Source organism: Elephantulus edwardii, unplaced genomic scaffold (genome assembly GCF_000299155.1).
Source record: "Elephantulus edwardii isolate Elephantulus edwardi_28Jun2011 unplaced genomic scaffold, EleEdw1.0 scaffold00170, whole genome shotgun sequence".
NCBI classification, from domain to species: domain Eukaryota; kingdom Metazoa; phylum Chordata; class Mammalia; order Macroscelidea; family Macroscelididae; genus Elephantulus; species Elephantulus edwardii.
This window is the reverse complement of record NW_006399920.1, coordinates 4229050-4252526: the sequence shown is the minus strand read 5'-3', so window position 1 is coordinate 4252526 and position 23477 is coordinate 4229050. Positions and strand designations below refer to the sequence as shown.

General features: G+C 40.7%; 1 protein-coding gene and 1 pseudogene across 1 annotated transcript in view; one reads left to right on the top strand and one right to left on the bottom strand.

Annotated features, from left to right (window-relative positions):
• UBE2D1 (ubiquitin-conjugating enzyme E2D 1) overlaps positions 1 to 23477 on the bottom strand; it is a 56388-nt gene that overhangs the window by 21853 nt on the left and 11058 nt on the right. The gene's annotated exons all lie outside the window — the stretch shown is intronic.
• Positions 16048 to 16269, top strand: LOC102848322 (annotated as a pseudogene).

The following is a 23477-nucleotide window of genomic DNA, read 5'->3' as shown; positions in this document are numbered from 1 at the left end:
CGTTGAGAATAACTATTAAAGTGGGAAATGTACATAGTGTCTAATCAAAAAGTTTCACACACACACACACACACACACACACACACACACACACAAATTGTCCTAGAAATCAAAGATGTAATTATCTTCAGTGCAACATTCTGAATGATTATGAGAACTGAGTATAACCCAAAGCTTCAACAATAAGGGAATGGTTTAGTAAGGTGATATCGCCATATTATAAACTACTGTGCAGCCTCTAGTTACAGTAAAAGAAATCTGCAGTTATCCAGAAGTCTGGTCCTTCCACAGCCCATGTAGACAAGAAAACCCATGGATGCTGAAGGACGCTGAAGTCCCTTATATAAAATGATGTAGCCCTTGCTATATAACCGACTTAGGTCCTCTCCATACATCTAAAATCATCTCTAGATGTGGCACACAGGAACAATGATTTTTTTCTTTTTTATTATTATTCATTTTAATGAAAATTTACACAGACTTTGGTTTTCCATTCATTCATTGATGCACTTTTCTCCCTGCCCATCCCCCCCCAGTACACTCTTCTCTTCGAAAAGTAAAAGAAAAATTCTTTTATTGTTTTACAATCCCTCCCCCCAGGTCCACTCCACTATGCAGCCTTCGTTCTGGACTCAGGAGCAATGATTTTGTAAATTACTACCTAATTTTGGAGGGACTGGAGAGCATTATGCTGAGTGAACTCACTCAGTCTCATAAAGATAAATACTGTATAAGACCATTATTGTAGAACGAGTACGGGGATCCGTGGTGGGGAGTGGGCAGCAGAGGGGTGAGGATGGAGGATTGGGTAAAGGAGAGGAGACCGAGCCAGTGTGAAAAACAATGTATACAAAGTTTTTAAGTAAACCAGTGTAAAATATTCATCTCTAGATTCATTAAAAGAACTAATACAATGTAAATGCTATGTAAATAGCAATTTACACTCCAAGGCTCTGAAAGATTGCTTTGACCACTTAATTGCTTTCAGTTCTAATTTCCACCAGAAAGAATTTTGATCCACAGTTGGTTGAATCAGCAGATTGAACAGAGGGGTCAACTGTATATACTGATGCAGAAGAATGCTGACTGGATATAAGATTTCAATTGAAAAAAATACCATCTCAGTCTTCTTTTAATCCTCTTTCTCTTGACCTTCATCTAGATGTTGAGTACAATATAGTCTAACTCTTGTTAACATTGCTTACCACTCAAAAAAACAAAATGTCACTGTCAACAAGTTTGTTCTGACTCATACGAGAGCCTTCATTCAGGTTTCTGAGGCTATAAATCTCAGTGGGAAGAGACTGCCCATCCTTCTTCTCCCAGCAGCTGGTAGATTCTATGAACGACAACAACACTAAAAGAGTTCAAATATAAATGTTTACTAGTACCCTCATTCTGGTGGCTTAGTTATTAAGGATTTATGCCGCCAACCCAAAGACCACGTTCTCACCTTCATAGTTTTCTTTCTTCTAATATACCTTTCTATAGTTTAAAAAAAAAAAAGGGTATCCTTCTCCAAGTTTCATTTTAAAACAACAAAAGAGTCTTAGATTTATATGTGGGTCAAAATTGGCCTTGCTATTTACTCTTTGCTTCTGACACTTGCTGGGAAAGGTAGAGGGTGGGCTACCACAACAAGCCTGAGTGTAACAGATCAATCATGAGGACGGTGCACAGGGCAGGGCAGGGTTCAGACATGCTGTTCACAGGGCTGCTATGAGTCCTAATTGACTCCATGACATTTAACAACCACAAGCTGACACTTAACCACTAAGTGAGCTTGGACAACAAACTTACTCTCTCTTAGATCTGAGGTTCCCACTTAAGAGAGGCATCACTGGCTACCTTGATGAACTGTTTTGAGAATTAAATAAAAACCCACATCAAGCAAACACCTTGCATGTCGTTGTTACCTCTGACTCATCATGACCTCAAAGAAACGAAACACTGCCTAGCCTTGCACCATCCCCATGACTGCTCGGGTAGCACCATGATGACCCACAGGGTTTTTGCTGGCTGACTTTTAGAAGTAGATCACCAGGCCTTTCTTTCGAGTTACTCTTCGCCTAGAAGCTCCAATGAAACCTGCCCAACAATGCACATCTCCAGTGGTATGTAGGTAATGGCTACACAATATAAATGCTAATCTCTTGCCTCTTCTAGTAGAAAAGGGTTTTTGATAGCAGAGCCTTTACGCATCTCATTCATATGTTTCTCCACAACACTAAGCACAGTGCCTTTCACAGAAGGGTTTTGTATTATTAGACACAAACAATATAATTGAAAGAATAATGTGATCAGAGGGCGCTCTAATGGCCTAGTAATAAGAAGCTGCATTGCAATCTCGAAGGCCCGTGGTTCAAATCCACCAGCTGCTCTGTGGGAGAAAGATGGGCAATCCCTTCCTGTGCAATTAACTGCCTCTGAAAACCCGCTGGAGGGTGAGCTATGGCTCAGTTGACTTGAAGGCAAACAACAACGTGATCTGCAGAATCATAAGAATCTTCTGAAATCCTAATTTTATAGAAAAGCATATGCTTATATTTGGTAATGGAATAAAAAAATCAATTACTTCTTTATGCAGATACAGAAGGTTATATACAATAAAAAAAAATCTCAGTAAAAAAAATAGTCTATAAACAACCATGAGAGATATCATCTCTCTCCAGTCAGAAGAGCAAAATTTAACAGAACAGCAAGCAACAAATGCAGGAGAGGTTGTAGAGAGCCTGGGACCCTTATTCACTGTTGGTGGAAGTGTAAAATGGTGCAACCACTGTAGAAGGCGGTATGGCACTTTCTCAAAAAGTTGCAAATAGAGATACCATATGACCCAGCAATTCCACTATTGGGAATATACCCCAAAGAGACCATAACTGACATCCAAGCAGATATATGCACACCCATGTTTATTGCGGCTTTGTTCACAATAGCAAGGAGTTGGAAACAACCTAAGTGCTCATCAACAAACAAATGGATAGAGAAGCTGTGGTATATTCACACAATGGAATACTATGCTGCATTGAAAAACAAGGAACTCATACAATATTACTCAAAATGGGTGACCCTGGAGGACATTACGCTGAGTGAAGTATCTCAGTCACAAAAGGACAAATACTGCATGGTGCCACTGTTGTGAAACAGGGCTGACCTCGGGGTTGGGGGGAGAATGAGAAAGATGGGTTCAATAATGTACACTGCGCTGAAATAGATGAGGGAGAAAACTCTTTAAAAAGGATTAGGTATTTTTGTCATGACAGGAGTCCAGAGCGAAGCTGCATAGTGGAGTGGACCTGGGGGGAGGGATTGTAAAGCAATAAAAGAATTTTTTCTTTCACTTTTCAATGGAAATCCAAAGTCTCTGTAAATTTTCATTGAAATTAATAATAAATTTTTTAAAAAAAGAAGAAACAGTCTGGACCTTGAAAACACTGGGGCACTCTTTTCCAACCTTGTTCCAAGAGTTCCTGTAAAGAAAGCTAGAAAGATGGGCTATGCTGCTATCAAGAAGTGGTGGCCAACGTATTGACAAGCGCATCCAGGGACTGGGCCTAAGGAAGCATGCTCTTCTGGTGCTCAAGGAGAACTGGAAATTAATTGTGAAGATGGAACGCCAGATGTGCACACTGACACCACGCTCAGCAATGCTGTATGGGTCAAAGGATTAAGGAATGTCCTACGTCATATTCATGTCCTATGTCATATTCATTTGCTTATTCTGTGTGGGCAATAGTTTATTGATCTAAAAACACGAGGAGGAAGAAGATTCCCCAAACTAGCTTTATACTCTGGTTACCTAGATACCTGTCACCACTTTCAAAAGGCTGCAGACAGGGAACGTGGGTGGAAAACTAACAGGTGATTACCAAATAAAGTCACCATATTGTAAAGCAAAAAACCAATGGCACAGTTTCTTAAGAATAATATTTTGACACCTACCAATGGATCTCAAAATCATATTCATCATTAAGACAGTAAAAGCACAGTTGTGGCATTGCCACAATTATTTTCAATTTCGAGATTTCTATTCTGGCAGTGTATGAAACCACACAAAATTCCTAATAAAAGTGTTTGTTTTCGTTTTTCTGGCTTAGAAGACCTCAAACCCCTAAATAACTGGTCCTTATTGTTTGTTTACAATGCTGCTGACCTACTTTCAGGACACAGCTTTGGGTTACTTTAAAAGAAGTTAATGGGTTTATGCTGAGCTGACGCAGTCACAAAGTAGGCAGCACTCTGTGGTTCACGGGCAGGGCTGCTGTCTGTGACCTGGACAGAGGTGGTGGTGTGTTTTTCGGTTGTTTGTTTAAAATCTGTCCCGTGCTCAGTTCAAGCAGCTGGACTAATTATGTTTTTAGGTACCAGTGAGTCAAGTTTAACTCATAGCTATCCTACGAAGACCGGACCTGAACCCTGCCCTCCCCTGTGCCATCCTCCTCATTTCTGACAAACTGGAGCCCACTGTGGAAGTCAGTGTGTCGATCCAGCTCATTGGAGGTCTTCCTCTACTTCGTTAACCTTCCATCTTCCCAAGCATATGTCCCTTTACAAGGAACAGTCAGTCTCCTCTAGCTACATGTCCAAAGTTTGTTGTTGTTGTTATGTGCCGTCAAGTCGCTTGCAACTCATAGCGACCCTACGTACAACAGTCCTAAACTCCGCTCTGCCCTGTGCCAATCACACTGTCTCTGACACTCCTATCCAAACTGTTCCAAGTCACTGAATCAATCCACCTCATAGAGGGCCTTCCTCTCTTGCGCCGTCCCTCCACCCTCCCAAGCATGATGTCCTTCTCCAAGGACCTGTCTCTCCTCACAACATGTCCAGAGTATGTTAGACGGAGCCTCAGAATCCTTGCCTCCAAGGAGCCACCCGGTTTAACCCTTTCCAGGTCAAATCTGTTTGTTTTCCTAGCAGTCCATGGTATTTTCAATACTCTTCTCCAGCACCACAGCTCAAAGGCATCAATTCTCCTTCTATCCTCCTTGGTCATTGTCCAACTCTCTGATGCATTACAAGTGATTGTGAAGACCATGGCCTGTATCAGACGCACCTTAGTCTCCAGAGAGACACCATTGCTCTTCAGTACCTTGGAGAGGTCCCTAACAGCAGACTTTCCCATGGCAATGCGCCTTTTAATTTCCTGGTATTTCAAAGTATGAAAGACAAATCTTTGTCATCTTTGCCTCCCAGAGGCACTCCAGCTGCACTTGTTCTAATACATATCTGCTTAGGTTTTTTGGAAGTCCATGAGATATTCAGTAAAGTACTTCAACTCAAAAGGCATCAATTCTTCTGTCATCCTTAGAAATTGTCCAGCTCTCTGATATGTAACAGGTGATTGAGAAGACCATGGCCTGAATCAGGTGTACCCTAGTCTTCAAACTGATATCATTGCTCTTCAGCATTTTGAAGTGGTCCCAGACAACAGACCTGCCCAATGCAATATGTCTCCTGATTTCCTGACTACTGGCGCCAAGGCTATTGATTGTTGATCCAAGCAAGATTAAATCATTGACACCATTAATAGTTTCTCCATCTATCATATTGTTGAGTCTGTCTTGTGGTGAGAATCTTTGTTTTCTTGATATCGAGATGTAATCCATACCAAAGTTCTTGATATTGTGAAACAAGCATTTCATATCTCCCTCACTTTCAGCAAGCAATTTTGTGTTATCTGCATAACATAGGTTGTTGATAAGTCTTCCTCAGATCTTGATGACACTTTCTTCTTTACAGAGTCCAGCTTTACAAATTATTTGCTCAGCATACAGACTGAATAGGTATGGAGAAAGGATACAACTCCAATGCATACCCTTCTTGATTTCAAACCATACAGTGTTTGCTTACTATGTGTGGGCAACAGCTTCTTGATCAAAGTATATCTTTCTCATGGTCATAATTAAGTGCTCTGGGATTCCCATTTTTCTTAAGGTTAGCCATAATTTGTTATTTCAAATAGCATAGTCAATAAAACACACACAGACATTCTTCTGGTATTCTCTGCTTTCAGTGAGGATCCATTTGACATTAACAATGATATCCTTAGTGCTGCCTCTCCTAAGACCAGCTTGAACTTGTGGCAGTTCTCTCTCAATATACTGTTCTAGCCCTTTTTTGGAAGATCTTTGGCAATATTTGGCTTTCATGTGATATTAATGATCCTGTTAAATAATTTTTGCATTCTGTTGGATCACCTTTCTTGGGAATAGGGAAAATAATATATCTCTTCCAGTCTGTTGGCCAGGAATCTGCCCTCCAAATTTTCTGGCACAAATTGACGAAACACATCCAGGGCTGCATTTGTTAGCTGAAGCACATCAATTGGTATTCTGTCAATTCCTGGGACCCCATGTTTTGCCAGTGCCTTAACTGCAGCTTGAACTTCATCCTTCATTACCATTGGCAGCTGTTCAAGTATGTCTGCTGCCCCACAGGAGAAAGATAGGACTAATTATAGCAGAAGTTTATTAAGTACTTCCACATTCTTTCTAACAGGCATCACGAGTCACCTTTAAAACTCACCCCCTCTCAAAGTTTTAAAGATTTAATATAATGCTATTAAAACTAGGAAGCTAATAAAAATTCTTACAAGTCATTGGTCAGGCATGTGTGAGGATGATTAAACTGGAGACTGGAATTCAAGAACAACTTGAAAAAAATAATCATAAAATACAGTTTAAAGGGTATAGGAAAGAGTCTGGATTCTTAGAAGTTTAAAACATAGGTGCAGTAGAAAATAAATGTAGGAGTAGCTGGGAGTCTCAAGAGGCATTGTCTGGATGTGTTTATTAAGGTTTAGAACACTGCAGAAGTTCTAGGTAAATTCTTGATTCTGGGCAGCTTTATTTGTTGGCTGGTTGTTTTTAGAGAAATATGTTTTTGTAGAAAGAACGCTTAAGACAGAAGAGTGATCTAGTAGAGAAGTGCCATAAAATATGACGGACAAAAACTACCTTCTGACTAAAACCTGCGCACTGACATATGAAACATTAAAAAGCTTATGATGTTTGTGAAATCCTGAAAGTCACATGGCTTGCCTCAGAGTTCAATTTTCACCCTATCCCTTTAAACTTGTGACATGCTTCAGCACTGTGCGTCAATAACACTTATTTGTTAAAAAGCAGATTGCTGGAGGCATAAAAAAAAGTTAATGCCTTTTTTATTTGCCAGTTATTATAAGTGGTATTCAGGGCTGCTTCATTTTGCCATGGAGGTCACTCCAAAGAGTGCCATTCAGACTAAAATGCAAGTGGTACTCTCTCGGGCTGTGCCAAGGCAGCTTCATTATGAAAAGTTGTCCATAAAAGAAACAAACAACATACCCTTTAAATCTAATTTGTGATGTTGTTATTGGATTACATAAACACTTTTTAATACTGGGAGCTCTGGTGGCCTAGTGGCAAGAAGTGGTGCTGCAATACTCAAAGGCACAAGGTTCAAGACCACCAGCTGCTCCACTAAAGACAGATGGGTAATCTCCTCCCCTGAGGTTAACTGCCCCTAAAAACTCGCTGTAGGGTCAACTCTGAGTCGGTTCTGACTCTAGAGTACACAACAACAACAACAACAATACAGAAGCAGAAGTGATGGTGTTTTACATATGAACAGGACCATGAATACTTATTTTAACTTATTGTACTATGGTACTGAAAATTGAATTAAAGCAACAGCACACTTGGGATAAAAAAATTCAACAGTGAAAATATTAGCATTCTAGTAAGGGAGCTCTGGTGCCCTAAGGGGAAGGCCTAGTATAATCCCAAAGGCACGAAGTTCAAATCCACCACCAGCCACGCCACAAGAGAAGGATAGGCAATCTCTTCCTGTGTGATTTACTGACCCTGAAAACCCACTGGAGGGTCAGCTATAAGTCAGTTCTGACTCAATGACATTCAATAAGAAGGGAGAAGGAAGATTTTGGTGCTAGGTCAATTGAATATCTATATGTTGTTGTTGTTATGTGCTGTCGAGTCGTTTACGACTCATAGCGACCCTATGTACAACAGTCCTAAACCCTCCTCTATCCTGTGCCAATCGCACTGCCTCTGACACACCCATCCCGGTTACCCGAGTCACTGAATCAATCCATCTCATAGAGGGTCTTCCCCTCTTGCGCCGACCCTCCACCCTCCCAAACATGGTATCCCTCTCCAAGGATCTGTCCCTCCTTACAACATGCCCAAAGTATGTCAGACGAAGCCCCAGAATCCTTGCCTCCAAGGAGCAGCCTGGTTTAACACTCTCCAGGCTGAATCTGTTTGTTTTCTTGGCAGTCCATGGTACATTCAATACTCTTCTCCAACACCACAGCTCAAAGGCATCAATTCTCCTTCTATCCTCCCTAGTCATTGTCCAACTCTCTGATGCATAACAAGCGATTGCAAATACCATGGCCTGTATTAGGCACACCTTAGTCTCCAGAGAGACACCGTTGCTCTTGAGTACTTTAGAGAGGTCCCTAACAGCAGACTTTCCTATCATGATACGCTTTTTGATTTCCTGGCTGCTGGTGCCAAGAGTGTTGACCATGGAGCTGAGCAAACTGAAGCTGTGAACAATCTCAATCTCTTCGCCATCCATCCTGATGCTACCGATTGGTCCAGTGGTGAGAATCTTTGTCTTCTTGACATTGAGCTTCAGTCCATACTGAAGGCTGCAGTCCTTGACCCTCTGCACCAAGTGCATGAGGTCCTCCTCAGTTTCAGCGAGCAGGGTTGTGCCATCTGCATAACGCAGATAACGCCACGCTTCTCTTCATAGAGCCCAGCCTCTCAGATAATCTGCTCTGCATACAGGTTGAAAAGGACACATCTCAGGTTTGTCATAAATAATGAGGCTGTCACAGTATATGGCAAGAGATAGGACACATCCCTGGCATACACCCTTCCCAATTTTGAACTATGCAGTGTTGCCCTGTTCTGTTCTAACGACTGCCTCTTGGTCCAAGTATAGGTTTCACATAGAGACATAAATATGCTATATGGGTGTGGGAAGGTGAATGGATGTGCATATATATTTGTGGGCATAGGTATGTGTTTATATATGCCATGTGTGTATATCTATCTATACACATTTATATCTATTGTTATTGTTTTTAGATGCTACTGAGTCAACTATGACTCAAAGCGACCCTATGAATCTTGCCATATACTGTGCCATCCTCATTATTTATGAGACCTGAGCCCATTGTTAAATTCACATATATAAAAAAATGTGAATGAGTAATAGTGTGAAACATAATGTATACAATCTTTGTAAACAAACCAATATTTAAAAAAATTTAAAAAAAGAAACTCAAAACTAAGACAAAAAATACATTCATGCATACAATAAAGCATATGAGGGACAGAATAGCCACAGATATTTCTTAGACACAATAAAACATTTCAAAGGATTGATCTGCCAGGTTTAAAGGCTCACGATTATAGTGTCATGGACCAACTATATCAATCAGAGCTCTGGTGGCCTAGTGGCAAGAAGCTGCACTGCAATCCCAAATGCATGTGGTTTGAGGCCACCAGCTGCTCCAAGGGAGAAGGATGGGCTATCTCCTCCCACGTGTGTAACTGCCTCCGAAAACCCGATATGGGCGCCATAAGGGTCAGTTCTGACTTGTCGGTACACAACAACAACAATATATCAACGGGCATAACTTACTTCATAAAGATATGGAGCTGGGGTCTGTAGCATGTTGAGCTTCTAACCAAAAAACTGCACGGCTCCGGGGGTTCAAATCCTCCAGCAGCTCTGCAGAAGAAAAATGGGTCCAACATCCTAGTTTGGTAAATACCACCTGGGGTCTTAAAAACTTGTCTGAAGTCATATGAGATACAACTCCTGGCTTCTTTCTGGAGAAAAGGAGCGTGAAGGACACTCAAGATTCAAGAACAAATCCACCCATAAGGCCATCGGCCCATGTGAACCACAGCCTCTTTCTGCCTGAGACCAAAACTAGGGCATGCCCAGCTACCTTTACCAACCATTCTGGTGAGACACAATACAAAGCCCTGGTCAGAATGGGAGGAAAATGTCGAACAAAACCCAAATTCATAAAAGACCAGTCCTACTGGAATGAAAGAGACACAAGAGTAACTCCAAGGCCGTCACCCTAGGATGCCCTTTTCACCTGGAATTGAAGCCACTTCTGGAGGTTATCTTTCAGCCAAATAATAGATTGACCTATCAAATAACCAATAACACCCACCAGGAATGTGCTCTTTCAAACAATGGACTATAGGCGACTGAGTGGTCAACATTTACACAAAAGCAAAGATGAGAAGGCCGTGCAGTTCAGAGACACTGGATGGATGAAAATAGGACACTGGAGGGTGGAGATGTGGTAACACATTTGGGGATTTCTCGCCAATGTCACAGAACATGCTGTGAATGAATTGTTGAACAGACATACAATTTACTGTGTAAATCTTTACAATAAAGTATTTTAAAGAGAGAGATGTATGGCCTTTTAGTTAGTAACGCAACCCGCGACAGAGGACACCACCAGAACTCGTTATGCACAATCTGAAGAATATAATCATTGTCACTTCTACATATAGAAATTACATGTCTTTGGCTGTCCATTTCCACCAAAAATTAAAATGATTCATAAAAAAGACAGATTAAAAGTGTGGAAAAGCGATTTATTGAGTTGGAGAAGAAACCTGAAATATATGAGAAAAGATTCGTATCTAAAATATTTAGAGGGGAACGTTCCTATGGATAAACAAGAAAAAAGACTCAAATAGGTGCTTTACCAGGAGGACATTCAAATGGTTGATTACATATAAGAAAGGGATCCACAAATTAAAGACACAATGGTATGCCACTACCCACCCAAAAGAGAGATTATAATGAAAACAAAGAAAATGCAAAGCTTGTCAAGAACATAAGGCAACTGGAATTCCCCTATGTTGCTGGTAGAAGGAGAAATCTGACAGTAACCACTAAAGGTAACCAAAGGAATATTCTATGACCCAGAAAATTCTATTGCTAGGAATATATCTAACGGAATACAAATATATGCTCATCATAGCAACTTCATATGCAACCCAAACATCCACCAATAGTAGAATAATTCATAGCATATTCTTGCAATAAGAATGCATGAACTACAATTCCATGCAACAAAATAGATTTATTATGTTAAGCAAAAGAAGCTAGAGGCAAAGAAAAGGAGGGGGGAAAGGAAGGATACACTGTAATCTGCTTCTGTTTAAAAAGCCAACATTCCTTTGCTTCATAGGTGTTCTGCATGTGAAGTGTAGTGAAATCTTTGCTGTTCACCAGATTTAATGTTTTAGTTCTTTACAAACAGGGGGTGGGGGGAAGGGCACGCATAAACTAACACTGAAATTCTGAAACAGCAGCAGAGTGTGTGAATTTTATTTTTGTTCAGTGGTGGTGGTTTTTTGTTGTTTTTGCTTGTTTGTTTTTTTAAAGAAAACCCTCCTCACCATGTCATTACTGTGAACACCTTGCTTTTGTGGTCACTGTAACACTGGGGAGGGGTGGGTCAGGGAGGAGTCTAACAGTAACAAGAGTCCACATGTCCCTGGCTCTCTATTCAGAGAGGTGTGCACAATATAATGCTCTTTTGTAAGAAACGTTTTATGATTTTTAAAATAAATTTAATGAACATAAAAACAAAAACAAAACCAGGCAAATACTTAACCCTGGTGATAGAGATCCGCCAGTGATTGCTCTTAGGGATGGAAATAAAGGCAGGAAAGAGAAGAGAGGTCCATGATCTAATTCTTAAATTGGTACATGTTCACAGATGTGATCACTGTGGGAAAATTCATTAGAAGCTGTAAACTTCTGTGTACTTAATGTATGTGTAGTTGTTGTGTACCACTGAGTCACAACCAACTCACACCTGATCCTCTAGTGAGTTTTCAGAGGCTGTTTAATCATACAAGAGGAGATTGCCCATCTCTCGCCCATAAAGCATTTGGTGGATTCTTCTTGTTAGGTGCCAAGTCAACTTCAACTCACAGCAACCCTACAAAAAAACTGATCCAAACCTTGCCCTATGTCCTGTACCTTCCTTACCATCTCTGACATTCTCAAGCCCACTGTTACTGTCACCATGTCAATCCATCTCGTGGAGGGGCTTCCCTTTCTTTCTCTGAGCCTCTGACTTTTCCAGCACACTATCTTTTCCCCATGTGATCCCTGTGGGACTGGTCCTTCCTGAAAGCAAGTCCAAAGTAAGGGAGACAAAGTGTCACCACCCCTGTCTTTAAGGAGCACCCTAAAGGTTGCACTGCCTTGATGACTCTTGTTCTTTTAGCAGTCCATCGACAGCCAGAATCTTTTCCAAGACCACAATTCAAAAGCCCTGATTCTTTATCATCCTTTTTCACAGTCCAACTCTCAAATGCATAGGAAGCAATTGAAAATACTATGGATTTGAACTGGCACATCCACGCTCTTTATTTACTTTATTTACTCATAAGAACGTATTTTTTTTTTTTGTGAGAAAAATTTATATTTAGAATTAGCCCACTGGACTCAGTTTAGATGATCCCAATTTTGTTGGCAACATCCAAAGCATCACAATCAGGAGCAAGTCGAACATAGGCCTTCTTCTCTCCATCAGGCCTAATCAAAGTGTTGACCTTGGCCACGTCAGTGTCATAGAGCTTCTTTACAGCTTGTTTAATTTGGTGCTTATTGGCCTTGACATCCACAATGAACACAACTGTGTTGTTATCTTCTATCTTCTTCATAGCTGACTCAGTGGTCAGGGGAAATTTGATGATGGCATAGTGGTCAAGCTGGTTTCTCCTGGGGTTGCTCTTCCTGGGGTATTTGGGCTGCCTTCGGAGTCTCAGTGTCTTATGCTGCTGGAAGGTGGGTGACGTGCAGATCTCCTTTTTTTTTTGGCTGTGGACGCCCTTCAGGACTGCCTTCTTGGCCTTTAATGCCTTTGCTTTGGCTTCAGTTTTGGGAGGGGCAGGGGCTTCCTTCTTGGCTTTCGGCGCCATCTTCATAGAAAGGCGAGAACAGATTTTTGATTGTTCCAATGCAACATATCATGTGATTTCGTGACTGCTGTTACCACAAATGTTGATTGTGGATTCATGTAAACTGAAGTTGTTGACAACATCAATCTTTTCTCCATCTTTCATGATGGTGCTGCAGAGTTGAGGATTTTTGTTTTCTTGATGTACAACATATTTTATCAAAAAGTATGCATTAGAAAGTTTAAAAGATGAATTTCACTGTAATGAATAATAATGCGGATCTGGTTCCTGGCAGAAGTCGGGCATCTTTGCAGAGCCCTTTTCTACATGTAGTCTCACCCTTTTCTGTTCAAAAGTAATCAACTTGTGAAAGAAAACCGGACAGCTAGCCATACAAGGAGGATGAAGAGGTTAATATCCTCATAGATACTATTTTAAAAGATAAGCAAAGATATCGAGAATACACATAATATAAATGATGGCTATAAAAAATCCACAACAGCCTCCTGATCCAGGTTTAAGTTCTGCCAGGAGGCTGTTGTGTGAACCGTGCAGGGGAGCACTGCATGGCTTGGAACTGGGAAGGGATTGTGCCAAGATTGTATTCTGTCTCCATAGCTATTCAATCGGTATGCTGAGCAAATTACTGAAAATCTGGACTCTTATGAGGAGTGAGGCATCAGGATTGGAGGGAGATTCATCAATTACCTGCGTTATGCAGATGATACAACCTTGCTTGCTGAAAATGAGGAGGGCTTGAAGCACTTGGTGCAGAAGATCAAAGAATTCAGACTTCGGTATGGATTACATCTCAGGAAAATAAAGATTCTTACCACTGGACCGATAGGCAGTGTCATAATGGATGGAGAGGAGATTGAAACTGTCAAGAGCTTCATCTTGCTTGGATCCACACCCTTGGTACCAGCAGTTAGGAACCTTTCCAAATTACTGAGTAGTGATGTCAATTTAAAGACTAAGGAGTGTCTGAATCAGACTACATTAGAGTAAGTACACTGTGTGTGTAAACATACACATAATTTATACGCATACCTTTTGATTTCTTTTTCTACAACTTTTCCCCCCCAGAAAACATAAATGTTTAATCCATTTTCCAGAAAGTAGAGCTTGCTCTATTCTCAGAGCAGATTTCATACACTTGTGTACCCAGGACTTGCTGTCACAAAGTGTTCTTTGTTGTTCCTGCTCCCACGACTTTTTAAAAACTAAAATTGAAATATATTAGTTCTTCCCTTTGAAATAAAATAAGCTTCAAACCAACCACATTTTATAAATGTAGATAATATATATCATCAAATGTTAATAAAGTAATTTCCTATTATAATGTGAATAACATTCAATTCAAGAAACTACATAAACCCAGCAACAACAGCATAGTACAAGAGGGCAGCAAACAACAAATGCCGGTGAGGCTGCTGGTGGTGGAAATGTAAAATGGTATAGCCACTACAGAAAGCGGTTTGGAGCTTTCTCAAAAAGTTGGAACTAGAAATACCATTTGACCCAGCAATTCCACTACTAGAAATATAACCTAAAGAAATCAGAGCCACAACTCAAGCAGATGTATGTACACTCAGTTTATTGCTACATTCACAATAGCAAAGGGATGGAAGCAACCCAAGTGCCCATAAAAAAACAAACAACAAAAACCAACAACCTATGAATGGATAGAAAACTATGGTACGTTCACACAACGGAGTATTATGTATCACTGAAAAACAATGAACTCATAAAACATTTCAGAACATGGGGTAGCCTTAAGGATATTATGCTGAGTGAAATACCTCAGTCACAGAAGGACAAATACTGCAAAACATTGCTATTATAAAATAGGACAGGAGTGGGTGGAGGGAGGGGAGTGGGTGAGTGAGTTGAGGAGAGAATGGGGGAAAACTAGATAGATAATGAATGCTACAGTAAAACAGAGGAAGGGAAGAACTGTCCAAAAGGAATATATGATTAGGCATTAAATAGATGACAACAATTTGGAACAAGGGATGTACTGTGGGATGGGATGGGGGAAGAAAATGTGCAACAATGAATAAAAATAACCCAAACACCTACATAAGGATATCAATATCTAAATTTCAAAGTAAAACTAAGAGATAAATTAGTAAAAAAAAGTCAATCTAGTATACTGCCCTTAATATTCTAACTGGATAAAAAAAAATACTATGGTGGCCTCATGGCAAGAAGCTGAACTGCAATCCTGAAGGCACAGAGTTCGAGGCCGCCAGCTGCTCCATGGGAGAAGGATGGGCAATCTCCTGTGCCATTAACTGCCTCTGAAAACCTGCTGGAGGGTCAGCTTTGGGTCCACGGTACACAACAACACACGATGTGAAAAACAAATCCCATGTTTTACTCAGCCTTACGTGGCAAAGCATCTCTATTTTAGTTCTGATTTCTACAGCACACTAGACACAAAGAACAGTACTGACAGGTCTAAAACAGAATTTTAAACTGGCACAGATGGCATGTTTATAACATCCCCACAATGTGCTGAGTGTTCTCCATAAAACCAACCTAGACACAGACCCTGCCTCTAGGGAACTTAAAATCTAAAAGCAGATGAGGCAGCCCAATTGAAAGGAAGTAAACAAATAAAAGGAAACAGTGAGTGTAAGAGAAAAGGCCCAAATTAATCTCTCAACTCCCAGAGGGGGAACAGTCCAATCTGAATGGTGTGCAATAGAAGCTAACAAGTCAGAGATGCCCTACTGTCCTTCAGACTTTACACTCATTCTGTGCAGAAAATACTCCCTTAACATTTCTGCTCCTCAGACAAAAAATGTTTGTTGCTTCTCAATGTCAATATTTAAAATACCTACATTTTATTAACAGATCTAACAGGTCCACAGAGTGAATGGTAAAGGGCATCATAAGTAGTCTAAGTGCAGGAATTGATTCAGAATCCTAGATTGGTATTACTGAATGATTCCAAAGCATATGAAAACATTGCTTCAAAATTCTTCACTCAGGAGCATTTTTGGCAGGACGAGGGGAAGCGGGAAGTGGTACCGGCATATGCCTGCAGCCCCCACGCCTTGCCACCATGCCTTGCAAAATTGAGGAAATCAAAGACTTTTTGCACATGGCCAGGCAAAAGGATGCCAAATCTGTCAAGATGAAGACAAATAAAGGTAATAGGAAGTTTAAGGTTTGATGCAACAGGTCCCTTTATACCCTGGGTCATCACAATGAGAAGACAGAGAAACTGATGCAGTCTCTGGCCCCAGGTTTGGCAGGAGAGAGCCGAAATGAACAGACATGCTGATTTTTTGAACTGTAACAAAACTTTTTGAAAACAAGTTTCTTAGCTCAACAGGCAATTAATTAATGTGAGATCTTTACCTCAAAAACTCCTAAATCAAAATGACAGTGATTTTTTTTTATTTTCTTGTGTTTTCAATGAATGCTCACACTGCAAATTAGGTTTCCACTGGACAAATTCAGTGACATTAGTTTCATTTTCACAAAGTGTCTGCCAAAATTCTCTTTCATTCCATTCTGATTGTTCATTTCCCAAGAAAAGTGATAGAAAAGAATGTGAAAATTATAGAACAATATCATTAACATTATACGCAAGCAAAATACTGTTGAAGATCATCAAAAAATGATTAGAACTCCAGAGGTTCAAGCTGGGTTTAGAGGAGGTCACAGCAACAGGGATATTATTGATGATATTGGATGAATCTTGGCTGAATGTCAGAAAAATATCTGTGTTTTATTGACTATGCAAAGGCATTTGACTATATGTATCATAATAAATTATGGCTAACTTTGATAAAAATCAGAATTCCAGGCCATTTAATTATGTTTATGAAATCTAGACCTAGACCTAATCATGCTTACAAAAAATCTATACCTAGACCAAAAATTGTTGTCCAGAAAGAGCAAGGGAACACCACGTGGTCTAAAATCAGGAAAGGAGGGGAGCTCTGGTGGCCTAGTGGCAAGGAACTGCAACTACAATCCCAGAGGCGCACGGTTCGAACCCACCAGATGCTCTGCCGGGGAAGGAGGGACAATCTCCTCCTGTACCAGTCAGATCTGATTTGACGGTACATGCACACAAAAATAATAATCAGGAAAGGTGTATGTCAGGGCTGTATCTTCTCTCCATACATATTCAATTTATGTCGAGCATACAAATCATTTGAGAGGCTGGCCTTTATGAGGAATAATGTGGCATAAAGATTGGAGGAAGATTCATCAACAAAATGTGTTATATACAAGACATAACTTTGCTTGCTGAAAGCGAGGAGGACCTGAAGCGCTTGCTGCAGGGGACCAAGGACTGCAGCCTTCAATATGGATTAGATCTCAACATCAAGAAAATAAAAATCCTCACTGCTGGACTAATAGGCAACATCATGATAGATGGAGAAAAGATTGAAACTATCAATGATTTCATCTTGCTTAAATTCATAGTCAACACTCCTAGTACCAGCTGTCAGGGATCACTTGAACGTCCCGGAAAGCAATGATGTCAGTTTAAAAACTAAGGTGTACCTGATTTAAGCCACCAGTCTTTCCAACTATTCGCTATGCGTCTGAGAACTGGACAATGAATAAAGATGACAAGAAGAGAATTTGAGTTGTGGTGTTGGACAAAAGTGCTGAATATCCCATGGACTGCCAACAGAACAAACAGATATATCTTGGGGAAAGTGCAAACAGAGTGATCCTTGGAGGTAAGGAAGATGAAGTTTCCTCGCACTCTGGGCATGTTATTAGAAAAAGTTATTCCTTGAAAAAGGATATCATGCTTGTTCGGAAAGGTGGAGAGCTGGCAAAGGAGAGGAAGATCGTCCATGACATGATCTGACAGAGTGTCACAATGGACTTAAATGTGTCAGGGATGAAAAAGAAGGCACAGGGGATAGGATAGAGTTTAGTTCTATTGTTCCTAGGGTCTCCCACTGGCACTTAACAACAATAACAACAATACCCCTGCACCTTTATCCTCTCATCTTTGGAGTAATTCAACCCTTGATATCATAGACATTTTTTAAAAACAGAACACTACAGTCATATATGTTATCCTTTACATTAGAATAAATTAAAATCTGTTACTTTGCTAGAAGATGACCTTCACTTCCAGGTTTAGATAGCATCTCAGCGTGATAATTTCAGGAAGTCCACTGATTTGAACTGGTCCAAAAAAAATACGGAATGTTTAGGAATCTGAGAATTCTTATTGAATTACGTTTTTAATGTTGAGCTACTTTTGCTTTGCCTATAAATAAACATTTCATGGGCTTTCAGGTCAGACTCTGATCTCCTTCTCCAGATGAGTAAAACTATCTCAACGGAGCAGGGCCAAACAGCTGTCAGAGATGTGTCCAAATACCAAGCCTCATTAAGCTTTTGAATTCAAGAACATCTTTAATTTAAATCATTTATCTTCTTCTTGAAAGAATTCAAAAAGCTGACAATATTCCATTAATTATCAGTCACTCACTCATTGCCATGGACTCGGACTTTCAGAGGCCGGAAATTGAACAGGGAGGAGGAGATTTCCCATCTTTCTCCTGACAGATTCCAAGAGGAGCCATCTTGGGTTAGTAATTCAACTCCCTTCACACAACGCCACCAGCACCTTGATTCATTAAGTTACAGGAATGAAATGCATTCAATAAACGGATCCTGGCGGCTCCACCGCCTCTTTGGATCTGGCCCTCCCTTTGGTAAAGTCTGTTTATTTAACAAAGTAAAATAATGCAGTCAAATTCCACACAAAAAGGTGGAGAAAGCAATGCTGCTAATGATTTGCTGCAGAATAATATTTAATAAATCTGAACAATTAAGAGCACAACAGAGAATAAAAGTCTGTAGTAAAGATTAGAGACATCATCTACCCAAGGGCTTTACATATGATATTTTCATCATGAAAAATTACAAAAGTGAAAATACGTCATGGACAAATCCAAAGAATTCAGAAAAACCTGTATTTCAAACTACTTTATCAAATTCTTATAGTAAAAATGTCTTTCTTTGTTCCAGTAACCTAAATGCTAAAACTTTGGAATCATCATATAATTTCTTATTCTTTCCATGTCTCTCCCACTTAACTCTCCTCTCCCTCATATTAATCAGTACCAAGTTTTCCAGATCCTACTTCTGTGCAGATTCCTCCCATTCCAAGGGCCCCAGGAGGAGTCAGATAGCTGAGGACAGCTGAGGTCCAAATGACAAAAGAAAGATCTAAAAAGGGCTAGAAAGTAGGCATTTCAGATAATGGTCTGAACCAGGCAGACACTAATAAAGTATGCAACAGAACACAAAGTAAAAGGAGAGGTGTGAAGAGATGGCCCACATGGATGTGCTCTGACCGATGGGCTAGCTCAGGCCTTGCACAGGCAAATCACACCAACTTAACAGCACTCAGGTGGTGCAGACATCTAGGAATAGTTCTCACATAATCCTGTCCTTAAATGTGCTGCCCTATCTCAGACCCTCCTTGGATCTCACTTGAACAAGTACAATGATGTCTTCATTGACCTCTTGCTCTTCTATTCCTCTCCCTACAGCATGCTGCCAAAACCATCTTAGTATCATGCCAAATCTTTTCATGTTTTCCCAGCCTTAAAACAAGATTGGTAACTCCACAGCGAACAGTTCCTTAGACCCTTCAGATCCTGATTCCTGGTCTCTAACCTCTACCTGCTGACAATGTCCCTAGCGATCACTGCAATAGAACAACTTTTGATTCACCAAAAATGATCTTGCTTCTCATTTCAAACATGTCTTCCTTTTCTGTATTTCACCTCATCGAGACTCCATGGATCAGAGAATTACTCCATGGGGTTTCCAAGGCTGTAAATCTTTACAGGAACAGACGACCACATCTTTTCCCCACAGAGGAGCTGATGGGTTCAGCTTGCAGCAATAAACATAACCAATGTGCCTCCAGGGTTCAAATCCTTTTAGATATAAGGCTCTTCATCACCTCCCCACCACCACCACACACACACAGACTCTCTCTCTCTCTCTCTCTCTCTCTCTCTCTCTCTCATTCTATTTACGTACTTCACTCTTACCTTCATGCTTCAGCATAAGCATCATTTCATAAAGTAGGCCTACATCAAGTGGTATAATCAAATATACTAAAAGAACAAACAAGTCTATCTTGGAAGAGATGAAGTTAGGGTGCTCCTTAGAAACAAGGACCATAAGATTTTGTTTGTCTCACATATTTCCCAAGTATGAGGTCCCTCTCTAAGGACCAGTCCCTTCTTACAACATGTCCAAAATATGTCAGACAAAGCCTCAGAATCCTTGCCTCCTAGGAGCAGGCTGGCTTCACCCTCTCTAGGACAAACCTGTTTGTTCACCTGGCAGTCCATGGTATATACACCACAGCTCAGAGGCATCAATTCTCTTTCTATCATCCCTAATAATTATCCAACACTCTGATGCATAGAAAGTAATTGTGAAGACCATGGCCTGGATCAGGTGCCCCTTAGTCTCTAGACTGGCCCTTGGAGAGAAACATCATGCTTGGAAGGATGGAGAAATGAAGAAAGAGAGGGAGACTACTGATGATATGATTTGATACAGTGACTGAGGTAATGAGGGTAGGTGTGTTGGAAACAATAAAGTTAGCACAGGACAGAGCCAGTTTCAGGCTCTCAGCGGTCTATAACACCACCACCACCACCACCACCACCACATGTTTTAGGCTTGTTATTGGACTCTAGTCTCTGGAAAAGACAACACACTTGGAAACGTAGAGGGACAGCAAAAAAAAGAGGAAGAGCCTCAAGGAGATGGACTCACTGCAACAAAGAGTTTGAGCACAGCAGAGACTGTGAGGCTGGCACAGGATCGGGCAGGGCTTCATCCTGATGTCTACGGGGTTCCCAGGAGTCAGAGCCAAGTCAGTGATATCTACCTCCACCACACCAGGTCCCTGCTACATTTCCAGAGTATTCTATGCTTCCCTTTCTATGGCAGCCATCACATTGACAATCACAATCATTGAGTAATCTTAACTTCCATGAAGGAAAAGATAAACACCTAGAACAAGACTAGGTAAGTAGGTTACTACTTTCCTCCTCAAAACCCTTGAATGGCTTTCCAGGCTTCTGTATGAAGTGTGCATTCCTCTGTACGGGCATCTAGGCTCCTCCACACAATGGACCCTTCACTCACTGGGATAGCAGGGCAACTCCCCACAGACCGGCCCATCAGGGCTCCTTACTGTCAGCTAGTCCCTGCATGCTCCCCTAAAGCAGGGTCCTCTCTTCTTTCCCAGACAAGCCAGGCACTTTCTACATCTGTGCTTCCCCTTCTGTGGACTCCTCAACCAACCTGACTTCGAGTCTTTAAAAAATCCCTCAAATCCTATTTGCAACTTTTTGAGAAAGTGCCACACCACTTTCCACAGTGGTTGCCCTATATTACACTTCCACCAACAGTGAATAAGGGTTCCAGTCTCTCTACAGCCTTGCCACCATTTGTTGCTTGCTGTTCTGTTACATTTTGCTAGTCTTATTGGGGTGAGAGGATATCTCATAGTTGTCTTGATTTGCATCTCTCTTAGAGCTAGGGATTTTGAACATTTCTTCATGTGCTGGTTGGCCATAAGAATGCATTCTTTGGTGAAGTGTCTGTTCATATCCTGTGCCCATTTTTCAATTGGATTATTTATCTTTATCTTGTTGTGGTGCTCAAGTATTTTATAAATTCTAGATATAAGTCCCTTTTCTGACATGTCATTATCAATATACCCTAAACAGACCATAACCACCATACAAGCAGATATGTGCACACCCATGTTTATTGCGGCTTTGTTCACAATAGCAAGGAGTTGCAAACAACCTAAGTGACCATCAACAAATGAATGGATAGAGAAGCTGTGGTATATTCACACAATGGAGTAATATGCTACATTGAAAAACAAGGAACTCATGCAATATTATTCAAAATGGGTGACCCTTGAGGACATTATGCTGAGTGAAATATCTCAGTCACAAAAATAAACACTGCATAGTGCCACTGTTGTAGAATGGACTGACATCAGGGTTTGGGTAAGAATAAGAAAAACTGGATGAATTATGTATACTGCATTGAAACCGATGAGGGAGAGAACTGTTTAAAAGCAATATATTATAGGGCATTATGATTATCATAAGAGTCTGGATTGAAGGTTGCAGAGTGAAGTATAATCGGGGTGGGGTGGGGGTGTGTGTGGGGGATTGCATACTAATGAAGGAATTTTTCTTTTCCTTTTCAAAGAGAGGAGCGAACTGTGGGTGGGGGTGGGGTAGGTGGGAAGAAAAGTGCAACACTGAATGAATGGAAATCCAAAATCTCTGTAAATGTTCATTAAAAAAAAATCCTTCAAATTCTTCCAAATCTATACCCAATTCCATCTTAGTCATAGAACCTTTTTTGGTTTTGTGCAAATACAATTTTGCCTCTCCCAGCTTTGACCCCTCCTTCCTGCTCAAATATTTTCTATTTTTCTCTATGGTACCCTCCTAAATTTAACCAGTCATGTTAGTACTTTTCTAATCTTTATTAATTCTAAATTTCTTAGATCAGACCTTATACTTTTATAGTGGTCCTTTCTGCATGTAGTAAATACCTGCAATAGTGGTCTGTGAGGTAGGAAGCTATGCTGCTAACCAAAAGGTGGGTGGTGCAAATCCACCGGCTGCTCCAATGGAGGAAGATCGGCAATCTCCTCCTGTGGAGTTACAGCCTCTGAAAACCTGCTGGAGGCTCAGCTGTGAGTGGGCTCTGACTCAACACTCAATACTCAATGCATATAGTGAATGTATGTACAAGGTGTGGGGCGAGTGTACACACACAAGAGACGCTCTGGTGGCACAGTGTGGCCCGGGCTGTGCAGCTAACGCAAAGGCTCTGCAGACTGAACCCACCAGCACCTCTGAGGGACAAAGATGGGCTGTGTTCCTCCCATTGTGATTTACAGCCCTTGGAACCCAGTGGAGGTTCACTGCGAGCCGGAACCAACAACAGCAGGAAGCTTGAGTTTTGAGGTTTACCCACAAAAAATACTCAATGAACTCAAGGCTGTCTAAAAATGTAGATTAAGAACTATATTTAAAGTACCAAAACGCCTGTGAAACAGATGGAAGCGAAACAGTATTAGAGAGGCATGCCATCTTACCAGTATCCATTAGAAAGGAATCTTACTTGAATTGCCTCCTTCATCAAAACGTCAACACATCTTTAGAGACTCATTAACCTTATTTTGTTGTCGTTGATTGCCTTCAAATCAAGCATGACTCATAGCGACCCTATGAACAAAAGACCTGAATCCTCTCTATAACTATTGACATTTATCAAAGTTCACAGAGTTTCTGGAGGCATGTTATTTAGGAAGTAGATGCCACTCCTGCTTCCAAAACCTTATATTACACACTTTATTCCAATTCTGAGATCTTAATGCAAAACAGATATTGAACTCAAGTATCCCAGAGCCCCAGTGCATAGTACAGTGCCCAG